The sequence below is a fragment of the Giraffa tippelskirchi genome, chromosome 14 (assembly GCF_054371585.1).
Source record: "Giraffa tippelskirchi isolate mGirTip1 chromosome 14, T2T-mGirTip1v1.2.pri, whole genome shotgun sequence".
Lineage (NCBI taxonomy): Eukaryota > Metazoa > Chordata > Mammalia > Artiodactyla > Giraffidae > Giraffa > Giraffa tippelskirchi.
The window spans coordinates 28,776,204-28,782,361 of NC_137288.1; the positions used below are offsets into that span (position 1 = coordinate 28,776,204).

The following is a 6,158-nucleotide window of genomic DNA, read 5'->3' on the forward strand; positions in this document are numbered from 1 at the left end:
CTTCATCTTAATTTTCCTTTGGGAAACGATGTTCTTTCACTGTAGGCTATCTTAGTAAGGCTGTTAAAATATCTGAAGCCCTGGGGTAGGCACATGATTCTAGCTAAAGGTAAAGGACTGCTAGGAATTTGATTCATGAATCCAATGACACAAGAATTTCATCCTAAAAATAGTATAATATTTTTATGAGTGAAATAATGCATTTCTGAAACACAGTAATGACCAAAATCACTTTACTAAATTGACTTTTATCTTAATGCTTTCAAACTTACACCAACTAAAAAAATAAACATTACACAAACATAGCTTACTTTTTCCAACTTTAGTATATATGAGTAAAAACTGCAATTTAAAAATAAAGTGGTTAATTCTAAAAGAGAGAAGTCATATCAGCCTCAACATACTTGGGTCAATTCTGAACCAGTCACACAAAATGATCTTCTAAAGAAATCTGACCAGTGGGACAGTTAAGTTTGTGCTTTTGGCTATAAAGAATTAAACTTAAATTGCACTCACTCTTTCATCTTTTAATGAAAGATAGCTTTCTCTTAGAAACGGCATAATCATTGTTATAGTAAGTCTAGCTCTTAAATGAAAATATGGGCTGAGTTACAGTTTACTTACTAACCTAGCTAAGAAACCTTTGAAAATTAGCCGTGGATCAAAGTATTTACCTAAGTTCAAGATATTATCTTAGGATGAGCAGTTACACAGGTCCTTAACTTCGTTTAAAAAGAACACTGAGAATTAAACCTTTATCACAATCAGTCAGTACTTTAAGAAACAGTTCTTAAATACAAAGTTTCTCTTCGCAGATGCTATGTCCATTTTCTTCATAATATTTTCTTGTTACCACCGTATCTTCAAAATCATCATTCCCTGATACCAATTTTCCACTTTCCCAGGCATAAATTATAGGGTTGTTAGGCAGCACAACAGAAACATAGGAATCTGTTGGATTGAGCCATCGAACTTCTCACTAAACCCTGGAAAAAGAGACTAGACTTTCCTCCTGTCAAAAATATTAAAAAAAAAAAAATTAGACAGCATTTCTTCAGGTAAGTTTGGAATTGAATAGAACAGAATCTCCATTTCTTGAATGCATATATCAGAAGGATTAAAGAGTATTTCTGGAACAGCAAATCTCTCATTGGCCGGAAGAATTTGTTCCCCAGATTTATATTTTCCACTTAGCACCATTTCTTCTCTTGGCTTACAGAAACCCTTTTAAATTGCACTAAAGTCAGGCAAAACATGGTCACCATTAACGTATTTGCTTCTTTCAACTTGACAATGCCTATGTCTCTATAAAAATTCTAAGACAAATAATATATACTTATTTCGTTTGGTCAATCATGTGTTTCGTTCGTAACATGTAACTGCCTGTAAGGTATGATTTCTTTTAGATGATTGGTTAAGAGTTTCCTCCCACATTTATCTAATTGTTTATTTTTTCCTCTTATTTCTAAAATAAGGAGTTATATGTCTAAAGGAATATCCACTGTCTATGATGATATAGCATAATTTGGAAGGATTATCTCAGAATACCTATTCACATGGAGAGCCCCAGCATCTACTTTTAATACTGCTAGACACTGGTATTCTTCAAATAAGATTGCATTCATTGATATTTGAAGTGAAGTTAAAATATGATTCTATGCTAATAACATTAATATCTAAAAACCAAAGAGATATTTTCATGACTATAACCAATTTTGGCTTTGTAAACTCCGATATCCAGCACTAAGGCCGTCATTTCCGCAAAAACCAAGCTGCTGTTGCTTTTTTTCCCAGTCTCTCCACTCACATTACAAACAAAATTTTGATGCATACATGTTCAGCTTACAAAATAAATTAGCGTATATTGTATGATAGCATCTTTATCTGTGACCTTTTTACAGAACGCAATTGGTTTTCAACTAAGACCATAATCTTGATCTTGAGACGTAAAAGATATATTTTATGCTCAGATTTAACTGAAACAAACATGAGATTAAATTATTTTCTCTTTTTTCTTTTTTGAAGGTGTATGTGTATGCATGCATGACTATTTGAAATAATAATGCAATTTGATTTGTGGTTTAGCATTTTCAAAGGATTTTATTTGAGAAAGATATTTTGCAAAAGTAAAGGTAAAAGAAAATCACAGTAACTGAGTCAAGCAAATCTACTTAAGCAGCTACGGTACAATTTAAAATTAAACAAATGATTTGCTTATAAGGAATTACCTGCAGTGCGGGAGAACTAGGTTCGATCCCTGAGTTGGAAAGACCCCCTGGAGAAGGGAAAGGCTACCCACTCCAGTATTCTGGCCTGGAGAATTCCATGGACTGTATAGTCCATGGGATCACAAAGAATTAGTCATGACTGAGTGACTTTCAGTTTCACTTTCTGTCCACCAAGGATCATAACTCATCAATTAATGATTGATTTACCTTAAGGTCAGAAAGATGCTTTTTTGAAAAAGGGAGGAGTAAACATAGATTACAAATGATTATTAAAAGTATTATTACAAGTAAACATAGATTACAAATGAATTTTTAGAATGTTTCATAGTTTGAAAAATAAGAAATTTCAGTTATGGACCGCAGAGATTGACTTTTGTGGTTGAAGGACAAAATAGTTCAGAGATATGATGAAGTTAACAAAAATTTATTTTTAAAAAAGAGAAGAGAGAAAAATATAGAAAGTTAGATTTGTATAAGAGAAGTTACTATTTTTCTTAAAATATCAGGTGTTTAAAGCTGAATAATTTTAAAGTAATATTTAAAATTGAATAGTTTTTAAAAATAAAATATCAGTGATATTTAGAGATATTAAGTTCAACACATCTCTACTTCATCTCATGTTGTATATGCCTAGCTTCAAGGGCAATGTTACGTTGGAAATGAACCTTGCTATAGGAAAATAACAGTGGTCAAAGCTGGTATGTGGCATTTCAACAAGAAAGGAGGCGGGGGATAATTCCATAAGCAGATTTCTTCTATTCTGTCTCATGCTGAGTAAAAGCTACACCGGCCACTGTCCTCTGTGGCTATATGGAACATATATTTGAATTTTATCATTAGTCTTTTCAACCTGTCATATATTTAGTTCTGGTAAGACTGGAGAATTTACTATAGAGGGGTGTGTGTTTGTGTGTGTGTGTGTGTGTGTGTGTGTGTGTGTGTGTGTGTGTGTGTGTGTGTGTGTATGTTGCCTGAAAGGGGTGCTGTGGGTGTAACTAATATGAGGGTTGGATGGAGAGGTTTGATGTGTCAAGAAATAAAATAGAAAAAAAAAAGTGAGAGTAAAGAGGCTCTCTAGCTTGTGATATAGAGAAAAAGCAGAGCCTTCAAGGTCTCCTGTGAAATTAGAAACAGCCTTGCAGGACGAGAGAAGGAGGAAATTACCCTGGTGGAAAGGCTAGTGAGGAAACAGTTCCTTCCCCCTTTTCAGTGCAGAGCCATTGAAACAGCTGAGGATCTCACCGACTTTAGAAAACAAGGATTACTAGATCAGCCATTTTAATTGCATTGGTCAGTAAATTCAGTATAACACTGCCTGATCTAACTTTTAACAACTGTCTTTCTTAATCAACAAATGTTTAGGTGAAGTGGCTGGTCATGTCCGTTAAAATTGTTGAAACAAGCAGCGATTTTTCCAATGACTTGAAAGATGTAGGTAGCTGAAGATGGTAAACTGAAGAGTTGAGAGTCTTGTTGAAGAGATTACACTTATCCTCATTTGGTGGTGTTGTTCAGTCGCTAAATTCTGTCCAGCAATCTTTGCAACACCATGGGCTGCAGTACGCCAGCCTCTCTTGTCTTTTTCTATCTCCTGGAATTTTTTCAAACTCCTGTCGATTGAGTGGGTAATGTTATTTCATAAGAATCTATCATTATTAGAGTTTATTTTTATAGTCAGTGATATAAAGAAATGCCCAGGTTTTCAGTTAACCATGTTAGATCAGGTTGTATTTTCAGGGACATAGTTTGGCTGGCTGGAAAAGCAGAGTTAAGGGATGAACTATCTAAAATGAAAAGAAAATTCAACTCACAATCATTTATAAATAAAGATCAAAGTGGAGAACTTTTTTTAAATTTTCAAATGTGGGACCTTAATCTCAGAAGGGCCTCTGACTCCATTTAGTGTTCTACTGTTGTCATTTCAAAAGTCAATACTTTTTGAACAAGGGACTCCACATTTTCATTTTACAGTGGGCTCCACAAATTTTATAACCAGCTTTGAAGCTGTAGGATGTGTAAGAAAGAAGATCTTGATATTGAAATCATGCATAATTTTTCTCTTTTTTTTAACATTTTTTACTGATATGTAACCTTGTTTTAGTGTCAGGTGTACAGCAATGTCATTCAATTATGCATATATATGTATATCTGTGTGTGTATGTATGTATGTGTATATATGTATATTCTTTTCCATTATAGGTTATTACAAGATATTTAGTATAGTTTCTTGTGCTCTACAAAAGGTCCTTATTGATTTTCTATTTTGTATATGGTAGTGTGTATGTGTTAATCCCAAACTCGTAACTTTTCCCTCCATTTCCCTTTCTCCTTTGATAACCATACATTTATTTTCTGTCTGAAACTATGCTTAATTTCAAATTACCATTTTCAAAATAATGAAATTGGCTTCAAAAATACCACTCCTTCCCATACCTAACCATCTATTTCTACTTATAAAATTAAGGAATTCCCTGGGCTTATTTTTGAAATGGTACTCTGATCTGTGATGAGGGGAAAATAAGACAAGAATTATGACTATAAAATTTCATTAAAATATCCTCCTTATACATAGCAGTAGTTCTTTGTTTGACAGAACACCAGAGATAAAGTTGTACGACCTGGATACTTCACATTCACTTTCCTTGTACCAAGCAGGGAAACTGGTTATTGCATTTTCCAGGAGATTGAATTGTTATAATTACATTGCTTGTTATAATAATATTTAAACAGCTCCCAGTGTTTGACAGGTGTTTATCTAATTTTTTTTTTTCCCTCAAGGGTTTGTGATTGTTGTTCTACTCAAGAACACTTTGGTAGCAAGTTGTGGGAATGTTTAGGAGTCTTTGGGAAGGGTGATTCCTTGACCTATTGAACACAAAAAATCATTCAATTGAAATAACAAATGGGATAATGTTCATTTTCATGATGAAGAAAAACCACTTTCATTATCATATAGATTTTGCTTTTATCAAATTTAAAGAGACTAATTATTAAGATTTTTCTCTGTGATTGAAGGTAAAAACTATAAAGTGACATTTTTGTTAACTGGGAGAGTTGGAATTAACCTTTACTTTATTTGAAGATCCACATTTGTTTCTCATTCACACATTAAAAACAAACAAACAAACAAACAACAACAACAAAAAAACTATATTTTGTTGATTTTATTTCTGGAGCATCCTATGATCTTTCTGTTCATTATTCCAGCCTCCATCATCTTGATCCAAACCAGATCCGCATCTAAGCCAGGCTACTGGTTAACACTGGTGTTGTTTTCTTTCAGTGTCTCTTCTCTCCAAAGTATTCACAATGCAGCTGATGAAATCCAAGCCACAGATCTGATCAGATGACTTCCCTACTAAAGTAAAACAACTAATGTGTCTTTTATTCTGCCTGTAATAAAATCTAAACACTGTAGTTCTGTATCTAGTCCCTGTCTGTCTCGTGCTCCTCATCTTTTATCATTGATATTTCACATTCTATTTTCTTCACTAAAACTTACAGTTTGACAACTGTGCTATATATTGTTTCCTTATTCAAAACATACAAGACTTTTTGTCAATTCTGCTTCCTTTTTTCACCTCACATCCACCCTCCAAGTGTGGCTGACTGATGCATTCTCTTCATAGATCCATTCAACTAATATTAATAAGCTTTTCAACTTCTAGAACTTTAGAGGCACTGTGAGGAATGAGAAAGAAAATCCTTTGTTGTATGAAACTTATGTTTTAGTGATTAAGAGATTAATAAAATAGGAGAAGTAATATAATAATGTCTGGTAAAGATTAGTTGTATGACACATAGGACAATCAAAATAGAAGGTGATATTTTCGATTGATAATGAAGATGGATTTTCTGAGATGTTTACATTTGAATCTGAATGTACAAAATGTGCCAATTAAAATAACAAATACATGGGCATTCCTGGGG

General features: G+C 33.3%; 1 pseudogene; it reads right to left on the reverse strand.

Annotated features, from left to right (window-relative positions):
• Positions 1-790: 790 nt before the first annotated feature.
• On the reverse strand, positions 791-1,753 carry LOC145534245 (actin-related protein 6 pseudogene; annotated as a pseudogene).
• Between the last annotated feature and the right edge of the window lie 4,405 nt (positions 1,754-6,158).